Consider the following 13,456-nt stretch of genomic DNA (forward strand, 5'->3'; position numbering starts at 1 on the left):
TGCAATGTGAGAGGCTGCTGCTCAGGAAATACATGTCCAAAATCCCTCTTGCTGCGCACGCAACTATCTGTATTGCTCTTCTGAGTTTTCAATAATGCTACTGTGCCTGCAGATTGTGACAGTGTCACAAATGCCCAGTCCAATATTAAGGAAGTTGAGACAATGGGAAGGGAGCAATTAGGACCCAATAGAAGCAAGATGGGAGAAGATGGAACAGAAAACCTGCTCAGGCAAGACCATTACTATTGATGGAGACCTATCACACCAGAGGCCAAGGTTAACAATAAGGTAGAAGCAATTTTCAGAGAGCTATTATAAACAGGGAAGGCCAGGACTGGTGAATCACAGCACTTGTGCAACTGTTCAATTGTGATTCTGTTCCACCCCATGTACATTTAAAAAAACCCCATGTGCAATTGTAAATGTATGCACCCCAAACAAAAGCCATTACACCTGTTTACAAGGTCATCCAATACCCAAGGCCTGCTTTTTATTTGATAGATAATGACTGCTTGGAATAGATACAGAGTATGTCACAAAATATGCCCTGGGAGCGATGAGATGTGTTGATGCCCTATCCCTCCTAGGGGTATTGTTTTGGGAAAAAGATGGGTGCCTCCAAGGAAATTTGTGGTCACATTTTCACTACCTGTGACACCACCCACCCACTTTCTAGCCACTGTGTTTATTGCCTGTTTATTCCGCCCCCTCGAAACACAAATGTGGAATTTGATTGAGTCAGAATCCCAAAGGAGGACTACATTCTAATCTGCACATTAGTCAAAGAGGAGGAACTCTGATGCTATGGCATGCCTAACCACAACACCTGCGTAAACCTATGCGCAGAATAAAGAGGTGAGCCAACTGCTGTTGTATTAAGAGGGCCACAGTGTCAGGCTTCAGGGAATCCTATACCTTGCACAGTGGCAGCCAAGAAGCAGATAAACAAGAAGAGTTCTTACCAACTAGTTTATTCACTATACACAGAGGGAGACGAAGGATAATGGCATTGTTCCAAGTAAAGTCCCACCCCCTCAGTTTCTCCTATTCTACATCATCCCTGTGCCAGCAGATCTGTGATTTCTGCCTCTGAGCTTTCTGTTCTACTACTCTCAAGGCACAGCTGGTTCTGGAAGGGGCGGTGGTGGAATGCTTTCAAGAGACACTGAGTATGTTAATTGTCTCCCTCCTAGTGATTCTTGTTCCTGTATTTGCTCCAATATTTTCCAGCTTCTCCCCTCTGCAGCCTCTGAACTATGCCCTTCTGCAAACCACTGTTCTGAATCTATACTGTCCTCCTCTTCTCCGGGAAGGTGCAGGAAGAGGAGGGGCGGTCCCCACAATTCCTCCTCAGTCCAGTCCCTGATACACAGCTTTAGTAATATTTAGAATAATAGATACTAAATTGGGGTGGTTAAACTCTGGCTCAAGGCGATCCATGTGCCCCCGAACAAGTTTTTCTGGCCAAACAAGATCCCACATATTTTGACAGTTGGTGGGGAATCAAATAGATAAAAAGGTGTGTGTGTGTGTGTGTGTGTGTGTTTTAAAAAAGATTAGCCACCCCTGCATATTTGTGTGAGAACCTTGGTTAAGGCAGGCATTGACTTGCAGCCCTGTACCCCCACCTAGATAACAAAGAAGCCTTTTTATGCCTGCACTCACTCATGGTGAGTTGTCTGCTCGTGGGTGGCTTGCTAGGTCACTACTTATGTAGGTTTGCTCTAAATAAAAATGGAGATGTGACCATCCACTGTTCCACTATATTAAGCTACTTCCATTGTTGAAAGCTCTTTGGAGTTTTTGTTTATTTCTTTACCTTGATTTACTTTTCCCTATATTACTTTCCAGGGAACGTAATGTGTATTACATTTTCTCATCAAGACTCATCAGATCTAGGATGGTGGCATACAGGAGCACTATATCAGACAGCTTTGTTTATATAAAGTTCAGAGCAGCAGAACTGAATCTTGCATAAATCCCTGCAGCCTTTCTTGCTGTGCAAGTTTATGTTAGGGTTAACAATGGAGCCATTTGTTGATCCTGCAGAATGTTCCAGAATGCCTTCAATCACTGCAGACCTGCCCATCCTAGATTATCTTACATAGGAGAACCTGGAAAAGGACAAAGTTCATGGTCAATGACTAGTTTTATGGCAAAGGTAAGCAAAGAAGAAGAAGAAAAAAGAGGTAAAGGTAAAGTCCAGTCAAAGGCGACTATGGGGTTCTGGCGCTCATCTCGTTTTCAGTCGGAGGGAACCGTCGTTTGTCCTCAAACAGCTTTCCGGGTCAAGTGGCCAGCAGGACTAAACCGTTTCTGGCACAATGGAACACCGTGACGGAAACCAGAGTGCATGGAAACACCTTTTACTTTCCTGCCACCTATTTATTTACATGCACGGGCGTGCTTTCGAACTGCTAGGTAGGCAGGAACTGGATCAGGAACTCACCCCATTGTGTGGATTCAAACCTCCAACCTTCTGATTGGCAAGCCCAAGAGGCTCAGTGGTTTAGACTACAGCGCCACCCACTATTTATGGCAGGGGTATTCTGAGGAGGTGATATGGGGCAGTGGTACTAGGGTCTCCAGTTTTCGATTAGTTGCCAGATAAACAATGACATGCTTTATCTGTTTGCTTGTATGAAACCATAGACACTTTGTTCTTTGTGCAGGGGCACAGCAACGAACCACGTTCATTCACTTTTCCTCACTGTCTCCCACTTTACCTTGATTGCTTTAGAATTGCAGAGGGTTAAGAAGCTGGTTTCTAATAGCAACTATTGTTAAAGAGAAGCTGATTAGTTATAGATTTAGACTTAAGCAACTGTTGTCTACCCCTTAATCTGTGAGGTAATTGTATACCTGTCTATAAAGAAAATAACTAAGTGCAGACTTTGCCTTTTTATCTTCTTTCCCCAACCCTCATTCTGAGAAAGGGCCTCAGAGGTACAGAGCTGAGGTTTCAGAAGTAACCTGGACAGCTCCCTGAAGGGTTTTGGCTGCCACCTCCACAAGTGCAAAGGTTTGGTGTTGTTTCAGCAGTTGTTGTTGTTTAGTCGTTTAGTCGTGTCCAACTCTTCGTGACCCCATGGACCAGAGCACGCCAGGCACTCCTGTCTTCCACTGCCTCCTGCAGTTTGGTCAAACTCATGTTGGTAGCTTCGAGAACACTGTCCCATCTCGTCCTCTGTCATCCCCTTCTCCTTGTGCCCTCAATCTTTCCCAACATCAGGGTCTTTTCCAGGAAGTCTTCTCTTCTCATGAGGTGGCCAAAGTATTGGAGCCTCAGCTTCATGATCTGTCCTTCCAGTGAGCACTCAGGGCTGATTTCCTTAAGAATGGAGAGGTTTGATCTTCTTGCAGTCCATGGGGCTCTCAAGAGTCTCCTCCAGCACCATAATTCAAAAGCATCAATTCTTTGGTGATCAGCCTTCTTTATGGTCCAGCTCTCACTTCCATACATCACTACTGGGAAAACCATAGTTTTTACTATACGGACTTACTGTTTCAGCAGTAGTCATCCTCAAACTGAACCTTCAGTAGGAGAGGTAACTATTCCAGTTGCTAATGCTACCTTTGGTAAGTGGAGCCTCTTCAGTTAAAGGGGCCCAGCTTGCTTTAGCAATGAATGACTCAGTAAGAGTAGAGGAGATTATGGTTCCACTAAGCCTTCTGAGTGGAGAATGGCAACACAACATCCCCAGGCCAGAGATATAATGGCACATTGGGCTCCTCTTCTGCAAATGCTTCTGATTGGATATGTATACCTGGGGCTGGTCCTGAGGCCAATTCCCCCTTGCACTCAGAATCTTCAACTTCATCTCCTGAGGAAGGAGAGTCTGATCTAGAGGGTCATGACACACACATATTGAGATGTTCTCAAATATAATCTCAAATCAATCATGAAACACAGAAGATCTAATTCTCCCAAGGGGGCTTGGTGGCCTGCTTGTGAATTCCTGCTAGAGTTGCCCTACTTTATAAAGGACCATCCTTTATTTGAAGGGCTGTCAGTTCCAAAGATAACCATCAGGAGAAAGAGCAGGAGCCTTGAACTACCTGGTCAGCAGACTAAAAGGCACATGGGTAATATGCAAACATAAAAATTAGCATAGGAAATGTTGTGCACATGTATATCCTCTTTTGTCCTCTCTTCTATTGATGCATATCATCTTTTTGATGAGGATAGGTTGTTACCAAAATGCATGTTCCTATGCTTTAGCAGCAGTTTGTGTAAATATGTTATAGGGAGTTATCTCCATGCTATGAATATGCATCTTATTTGCTCATCTGCTTTTCTCTGCAGATGAGTTGCAAGGGAGAAAATTAGACTAGGTGAATCTATTCTTATCCAGTCAGTTGGCAACCCTAAATCCCATGCCAACACCATAAGGTATCTAGAGTCAGTAAGTATATAATCAAAGTCAATATTTTTGTTTCATTGTGTATCTTTATTCACTTACATTGAATCCCCATAATCTATATGTTAAAACAAAACAAGTTTTAAATGTTCCCTCCTCGGCTTAATGCAACAGCTGCATTACTGCTGCTAATTAAATACAAAACTTCATTCATAAACACTGAATCTGCGGAACTTTAATCCTGCAAATGAAAACACTGAAATATTTTCCTAAGCAGCAAAGTATAAACCCTGAAAGCCATCTAGAAACTTCCATTGCTCCTTCAGTTTATCTTGCACACAAAAACTGTTTTGCCTTCAGTTCATGACTACAGGGTAGGGTGATAATTGCAGCAGTTACAGTTTGACTAACTTCCTAACCTTTTGGTGAATGTTCAATTAAATTTTATTGTGTAGCAGTTAACAGCAGCTATCATGCTATAAAGTTCTCCTTGAGACATGTTAAATAGCCACAGTTGACTTTTCAACTGTCTGTCATCAAAATTGCAGCTATACCAACATTTCCCAAAGTTTTGATTCCTGGGGTGTAATGATGATATTATACACACACACACACACACACACACACACACACACACATATATATATATATATATATGCAGGTTTTGGTGTCTTCGGGTGTCTTCCCGTGTAAGAGTTGGGGTGTCTAGGCGACGTTTCGTGTTCGCCTAGACACCCCAACTCTTACACAGGAAGACACCCGAAGACACCAAAACCTGCATTCCTGTACCTGTGAAAATCTACGAAAGCATATATATATATATATATATATATATATATATATATATATATACACACACACATATATATATATACATCACCCCTTTTCCGCAGTTGGGATGCAAGGCAGCTTACAGATAAAAACAAGAACTGCTAAAAACATAGAAAAATAAATCATTAAAATGCAATTCAGCATTGAGAGAATTAAAACTATATACGTTTTAGTTGTACCAATAATTATTGGTACGAATGTACCAATAATTACAATGAAAACAGCATAGCACGATCCCTTTAATTGAAAGTAGTCAATCCCAAAAGCCTATTGGAACAAGAAAATTGTGACCTGCCAGTGAAAGGACTGCAAGGTAGGAGCCAGTCCAGCTTTTCTGGGGAGGAAGTTCCAAAGTCTGGGAGCCGCCACCAAGAAGGCCTGTCCTCCCCACCATGTATGCTCGTGAGGGTGGCAGGTCTGAGGGAAGGCCCTCCCCTGAAGATCTCAAACCCCAGGCAGCTTCATATGAGGGGATATTATCTTTCAGATAACTTGGACCTGGGCTGTGTAGGGCTTTATTGGTGATGACAAGCATTTTGCAAGGAAGTGGTATGTTCCCTATAGCCAGCTGCTTAAGCAGACCTAATTCTGGATTCTATGTATATTTATACATTAATGTGTAAGTGTATAGATGTATATGTATATTTATACATTATATCCTTTGCTTAATGAGACCAGCACATTGCACTATGCATGGAAACAGACAGGTAAGCAGGGCAGCCAGTGTAGCAAGGGAGGTGCTGTAACCTTCCAATAGTCCCAACAGTTAACTTCATCCCCAGAAACGCACTCCTTCATTGTCTCCTGAGGCAGATGGGTGCCAACCAAAGTAGACCCATTGAAATCAATTGGATTTAAGTTAGGGGCAGGGGTTGCCATGGTTGGGCATTTTCCAAGGCTACATCCCAGGGCTCAGATCACTGACTCCCTGACTTGTCTACAGTACGGAAATAAAATCCACATGCATTGCTCCACCCAGTTTTGCCTCTGTCCCCACCCACCCATGTCATGTGACACTGAGAAAGTTGTCCAGAAGGCAATGTGGCCTTTGAACTGAAAAAACATTCCCTACCCCAATATCTTCTCTTTTTCTCTGGCGATCACTCGTAGCTGAGTAAGATTGTAAAGGAAGGCAGACTATGTTTAGGGCCTTTTCTAGCCCCTCCCCCTTTTTGGGAGCAGACTGGATCCTAAGTAGGGTCGCTCAGTCATGGATACAGCTGCTCAGCTGCCTCATTCCCTGAGTCAGAGCAACTGAATCTGTATCTACCACCCATGTGCCAGTTCATGACTATGGGCTTCCAGATTTCATGACCCTGCCCCCGTTACCATTTGCCAATCACCATGGGACAATTGGGGGTTTGAGTCTGGGATGGGTTTTTGGAAGATGTCTGTGTGTGAATTTGTTTTATGTGTGTAGATCAGTGCACGCTGACCAACGCACAGTTTTCGCAGTAAGACTCTATTCCGATGGCATGAGTATCACGATGACCAGTATGTTCTGATCTGCTGCAGCCTTCATCCGCCTTCACAGCCGTTGTAACATACCACTTGTTATCATCTGCCTGTTCTGCCGTTGAGGACTTCTTGGATCATTCTTTGTCTAGCTCCTCCCCTTTGAACTTACTGCCTTGGGTGACCCTGCTGGGAGTATGAAACTCCTGACGGCTTCGTTTGCAAGGGTCATAGGAACATGCAAGCCCACTCACACTGTAATCTCCATGTTGTGAAAGTTAGCATCAACATTTCTACCCAGAACTCAGTGTAACTGAATGGCGAAAAACCTTGAGGGACACTTGCATAATCTAAAGTCAAAACCTGTTTCATCCCAAAGTACCTGGGTTCAATGCCATGCTTGTCAAGGATAACAGCATATAATAGAACTGGATGCATAGCTACTGTTGGCTTGTTCCAAAAGTTAAGTGCAGAGTTCAAGCCGCTCACCTTTAATTCCCTCCTACTAAAAACTTACTGAACCCTAAACAACCTTCGCTGTGGCTGTTTGCCATTTTTCATTAAGCAAAGGATATACAGGTACACATCAGTCAAACACAATACAGTATTTATGTCAAGCTGGCGTGTCACTCTAGTTTAGGTCTGCACGGCAGCTGAAGTGACAAGTTATGTCTATCCACTGGAATGCAGTCGTGTAATTTCTCAGGAACACATGTCACCACAGTATAAATTAGCTGTGCTTTTCCTAGCTGAAAATAAGTCAAAATCATTTCGCATTTTCTGTAGGACTGGAGCTGTCTGCCAGTGGTGCAGAGCGCATGGGGAACAGGTACACAAAGTTGGCTGATTTATGAGACACCACTTGTCAGTCTTGTTTTCCGTATAACAAGCAGCAAGATGAAATGATAGAAAGAAGCATGATGGGAAAAGTTTAGTCTTACAAAAAGTTGTGTCAACACTGGAAGCAGATTTCATATTAGTACTGAACACACACACACACACACACACACACACATTCAGGCTAATATCTGAGATTTAAATAAAGAAGTGAATAGATTTTCACCAGTGAGTGTCGGAACAAAAATGGAATTATAACTCTATAAAGGTGTACTGCATTAATACCGCGTTGCCGGTGAGTCTTGGGGAGGACCGCTCCCCCTGCAAGCCCATTCTCCACCTTGGGCCTGGGGGCGGGCCCCATACTCCACCTCAGCATATAAGGCTCCAAGGAGGCCTCGGGACATCGCTGCTGCCGCGTTGCCGGTGAGTCTTGGGGAGGACCGCTCCCCCTGCAAGCCCATTCTCCACCTTGGGCCTGGGGGCGGGCCCCATACTCCACCTCAGCATATAAGGCTCCAAGGAGGCCTCGGGACATCGCTGCTGTTGTTCTGCCGGTGAGTCTTGGGGAGGACCGCTCCCCCTGCAAGCCCATTCTCCACCTTGGGCCTGGGGGGCGGGCCCCATACTCCACCTCAGCATATAAGGCTCCAAGGAGGCCTCGGGACATCGCTGCTGCCGCGTTCTCGGTGGGTCTTGGGGAGGACCGCTCCCCCTGCAAGCCCATTCTCCACCTTGGGCCTGGGGGCGGGCCCCATACTCCACCTCAGCATATAAGGCTCCAAGGAGGCCTCGGGACATCGCTGCTGTTCTTCTGCCAATGAGTCTTGGGGAGGACCGCTCCCCCTGCAAGCCCATTCTCCACCTTGGGCCTGGGGGCGGCCCCCATACTCACCACCACCACAACTCTAAGGACACTGCTGCTGCGGCAGCAAATGTTTAAACGTTTTATATTTTTTAAAGTGTTTTAAAAGTGTTTTTACTTATTACTTTGTTGTATCACCAGAAACGGTGGTTTTTTATCCATGTATTTTTATTTTGTTTTGTTTTATTTTGGGTTGGGATGGTTGTTGAGTGGGGTGGGGATTGGTTTTGTTTTGGGGTAATTGTTTCTTTGTTTGTTTGCTTGCTTTTATATTTTGTAAATGGAGGCGAGTATGAGGCCTGGGATTCCTACTGTGGAGGGGCGAGGGAGGTATGGCGGTGGGGGCAGATGTCATAGGCGAAGGGGATCGAGATACGGATATGCTCGTACCCCTTCCAATCTGCGCCCCATCCCGAGAGACGAGGGTAGGGTGAGCAAGGATTACTCACCTCCGTCACTGGTGTTGTGCAATGCCAGGTCTATAGGCAACAAAACCGCCACCCTGCGAGATTTCATCATCTCGCAGGGGGTCGACCTGGCTTGTGTGACGGAGACCTGGGTGCGCGAAGGGGATACTGTTACCTTACGAGAGATGGCGCCCCCGGGTTTTTCCGTCCTCCACCAGTCACGGACTGTGGGCCGGGGGGGGAGGGGTGGCACTATTAATCCGGGAAGATTGTTCTTTCAGGGCTCTACCACCGCCATCGATCCCCGGCATTGAATGTGTTGGCCTAGTGTGGGGCTCCGAGGTGAGCTTGGCTGTCTGGCTGGTGTACCGGCCACCTAGCGCACCAGCAGCCACCCTGTCAGGCCTATTGGAGGCGGTGGCCGGCTGGGCCTTGGAGTTCCCTAACCTATTGGTATTGGGGGACTTCAACATCCATGCCGATGCCACTCCCTCCTCACAGGCTCTGGACCTGGTGTCTTCCATGGCGACACTAGGGCTCTCCCAGTTTGTTTCGGGCGCCACACATCAAGCAGGCCACACGCTGGATCTGATCTTTGGCGGTGGTATAGATGTGATCATGTTTCCTTCGATGAAGGTGCCATGGTCTGATCACTACGCTCTGAAAGCCAGGATTGACGTTCCACCCCCACCCTGCTTAGGTGGTGAGCCGATTTGGGCTCGCCCGCGGAGGCTGATGGACCCTGATAGATTCCGTCAAGCCTTGCGGGACCTTTCTCCCCCTGGCGACTCATTGACTGAGCTTGTTGAGGGCTGGAATACCCAGCTCCTGGCAGCCATCAATCAGATCGCACCTAAGCGCCCTCTGCGACCCCGCAAAAACCGGGCTCCCTGGTTTACTGAGGAGCTCCGGAAAATGAAGCGGGACCTCAGACGGCTAGAGCGAGTATGGCGGGGTGCCCGTGACGGAGCCTCAAGAACATCTTACAGGGTTTTTATGAAAACCTACGAGATGGCAGTGAAGGCCGCTAAGAAGTCCTACTTCTCGGCCTCCATTGCATCCGCTAGCTCTCGCCCGGCACAATTATTTAGTATAATTCGGTCTTTAACGTCCCTCGAAGGACAGCCAAATTTAAATAACAATTCGACACACAGCTGTGAGGCATTTGCGAGCTTTTTTGCGGAGAAGGTCCTGTCGCTCCGCCATGACCTCCCTGCCAATTTGGATACAATAAAGGAACTGGAGGCCCCTCGACTGTCCTCGGGTCCAGTATTGGACCACTTTGACCGGGTATCCCCAGCCGATGTGGACAGACTCCTCCAAGCTGGAAAGCCCACCACTTGTCCTCTCGACCCGTGCCCGTCTTGGCTGATTAGAGCGTGTCTAGACGAGGTGCGGGCCCCCCTGGGGGATATCATCAATTTGTCCCTTGGCACCGGGACATTCCCAGGGGAACTGAAGGAGGCAGTGGTGCATCCGCTCTTAAAGAAAACATCATTAGATCCCTTAGATCTATCCAATTACCGCCCAGTTTCGAATCTTCCATTCCTGGGTAAGGTGATTGAGAGAGCGGTTGCTGAACAGCTTGGTAGGTTTCTGGATGAAACATCGGCTCTGGATCCATTCCAGTCCAGCTTCCGCGCTGGTCATGGGACCGAGACGGCTCTGGTCGCCCTAACAGATGATCTTCGTAGACAGCTGGATCGAGGCGGGTCGGGGCTGCTGATTCTTCTAGATCTGTCAGCAGCTTTCGGCATGGTTGATCACGAACTTCTGGACCACCGCCTCGCCGACGTGGGGATCCAGGGCACAGTCCTTCAATGGCTGCGCTCGTTTCTCTCTGGTCGGGGACAGAGGGTGGCGCTTGGGGGGGAACTGTCATCCCGCCACTCCTTGGTGTGTGGAGTGCCTCAGGGTGCGATTCTCTCCCCGATGCTTTTTAACATCTTTATGCGCCCCCTCGCCCAGCTTGTCCGGAGTTTTGGGCTGGGCTGCCATCAGTATGCTGATGACACCCAACTCTATCTGTTGATGGATGGCCATCCTGACTCGGCCCCAGACACACTGATCAGATGCTTGGAAGCTGTGGCTGGATGGTTACGTGGGAGCCGGTTGAAGTTAAATCCTTCGAAGACAGAGGTCCTCTGACTGGGACGGGACGATATGGGATTGAGGGGGCAACTCCCATCTCTTGCGGGGGTGCAATTAGTGCCAGCACCGTCCGTTAAGAGTTTGGGTGTAATCTTCGATACCTCCCTCTCCATGGAGGCGCAGATTGCAGCTATAACAAAGGCGGCATTTTTTCATCTCCGCCAAGCTAAGCAGTTGGCTCCTTACCTCTCTCGCCCTGACCTAGCCACTGTGATCCACGCGACGGTCACCTCCAGACTGGATTATTGTAACTCGCTCTACGTGGGGCTGCCCTTGAGACTGACCCAGAAACTCCAGCGGGTGCAGAATGCCGCAGCGAGACTCCTTACGGGGTCTTCGCTGCGGGATCACATTCATCCGGTGCTATACCAGCTGCACTGGCTCCCGGTGGAGTACAGGATCAGGTTTAAGGTGCTGGTTTTAACCTTCAAAGCCCTACACGGCCTAGGACCCTCGTATCTACGGGACCGCCTCTCCTGGTATGCCCCACAGAGGAACTTACGGTCCTCAAATAAAAACATCTTGAAGGTCCCAGGCCACAGAGAGGTTAGGCTGGCCTCAACTAGAGCCAGGGCTTTTTCGGCTGCGGCTCCAACCTGGTGGAACGCTCTGTCACAAGAGACAAGGGCCCTGCAGGACTTGACATCTTTCCGCAGGGCCTGCAAGACAGAGCTGTTCCACCAGGCCTTTGGTTAGGGCACAGCCTGACTCCCTCCTTTGGCAATCTTTACAATACTTTAGTTTATGGTTGCCATCAATTTTGATTTTAATTAATTCTTATGATGTTTTATAATGTTGCACTATTTTAGTGTTGTTAGCCGCCCTGAGCCCGGCCAGAGCCAGGCTCAGGGCAGCTAACTATAAAATCACAGTGCGAGTAGAAAACAGTCACTGTGGTGGGAAGGTAAACGGCAATTCAACCCACAAGAGTGTCAAGTAATGAGAGTACTCCGTCAGGGATTCAGAACCATCACATTCAGATAGGCCAGTGCGATCTCGTTGCCACGCCCGGCACAATTTAAAATACAGATTAAGATAGTAGGGATGCGGGTGGTGCTGTGGGCTAAACCACTGAGCCTCTTGGGCTTGCCGATCAGAAGGTTGGCATGGTTCGAATCCCCTGACGGAGTAAGCTCTCATTGCTCTCCCAGCTCCTGCCAACCTAGCAGTTTGAAAGCACACCAGTGCGAGTAGATAAATAGGTATCACTGTGGTGGGAAGGTAAACGGCATTTTGGTGTGCTCTGGCTTCCATCACAGTGTTCCGATGTGCCATTCAACCCCACAAGAGTGACTCAAGAGAGCTAAATATGCTATATAAATTATTATTTAGCCATGATGCTATAGTTGTGATGTCAAGGGCTGGGCAGAGAAGGAGAAGTGGTGGAGACTGCCTCCCCATCCTGACCTTTCCAGGGAGGAGGAAGAGGAAGATAGTATAGATTTACAACAGGGGTTTGAGGGAGGTAGCAGCTCAGAGGTAGATGAGGGGAAAAGTTGGGAAATCATGGGAGAGCCAGAGCAACTCCTGGCTGACATCTTGTCACTAGAAAGCATCCCAGACCTACCATCTCCCAGAATCTGGCAAGCCTTAAAAGTAGGAGAGCAAACAGCTTAAGACAGAGGGCACTTAGTGGCATCCATAGAGGAGGTGATGAGGTTGGTGAATGAGGAAGTGGGTGGTGGAGATTTACTCAGGAATCTCCAAGAAGCTGGGTTCTAAAGCCTCTCTCTGTAAAGTTTGAAATAAAAAAGGACTGTATGAAACTTTTCCTTGTTTTTATACTATTCTGGGCAATGCTGACAGCACCCTGACAGCAGGGAGCAGAGAGCAATAGCCATTCAAATTACATACCTTCCAACCTTTCTTGAGAAAGGAAATGTGGTTGTATGAATCCATCCCAAAGTCACCAATAAAGTTGATTATTTGATGGGTACAGGGTTGCGAATGTATATCTATTGGCCTCAACTTGCTGGGTTACAAACTGGCAAACTAATATAAAACTTTCCCCCAATAGTAAAAGTTAATATGTCCCCCAAATAAAACTATTCATCACCTGTTATGGAGATCCATCTTGACAGGGCTGAGATGCAGTCTGACTGTTAACTGTTTTTGGCTTTACCAAGACTTAAAGCAGATCCTCTTTGTGACATCACACATGACATCAGAATGGCATATTTGCATTCAACCTAGACTATCTCCATGCCAACAGCAATGGCCAGTAAACTTCTGCAACCAAGTAACCATCAGCCTGACTACTCAGTGGTTTCTATCTAGACTATTGGATGTTTATTTTTTTGCTCTCATAATCAAAGCCTGAAGAAGAGCTTTGTATAATCTGAAAACCTGCTTCCACTAATTGTCCACTAATTCCACTAATTGTATAATCTGAAAACCTGCTTCCACTAATTGTCAGAGACTGGGCAGAGGGGACTTAGTGCCACCCGTAGAGTAGGTGATGATGAAGATGAAGAAGTGGGAGAGGTGGGGGTTGGAGTGGAGATTCTCGGGACAACGCCATCCAAGAGGCTGGGTTCTATAGCCTCTCT

General features: G+C 47.1%; 1 long non-coding RNA gene across 1 annotated transcript; it reads right to left on the reverse strand.

Moving 5' to 3' along the window:
- Positions 1–1,789: 1,789 nt before the first annotated feature.
- On the reverse strand, positions 1,790–13,215 carry LOC308593986. The gene is made up of 2 exons (XR_014011190.1): positions 12,964–13,215; positions 1,790–2,114 (listed from the first exon to the last, which is right to left on the reverse strand). It is a non-coding gene; the product is annotated as an uncharacterized lncRNA (long non-coding RNA).
- Positions 13,216–13,456: the final 241 nt, after the last annotated feature.

Source organism: Podarcis bocagei (assembly GCF_964188305.1).
Source record: "Podarcis bocagei genome assembly, chromosome: 8".
Classification (NCBI taxonomy): domain Eukaryota; kingdom Metazoa; phylum Chordata; class Lepidosauria; order Squamata; family Lacertidae; genus Podarcis; species Podarcis bocagei.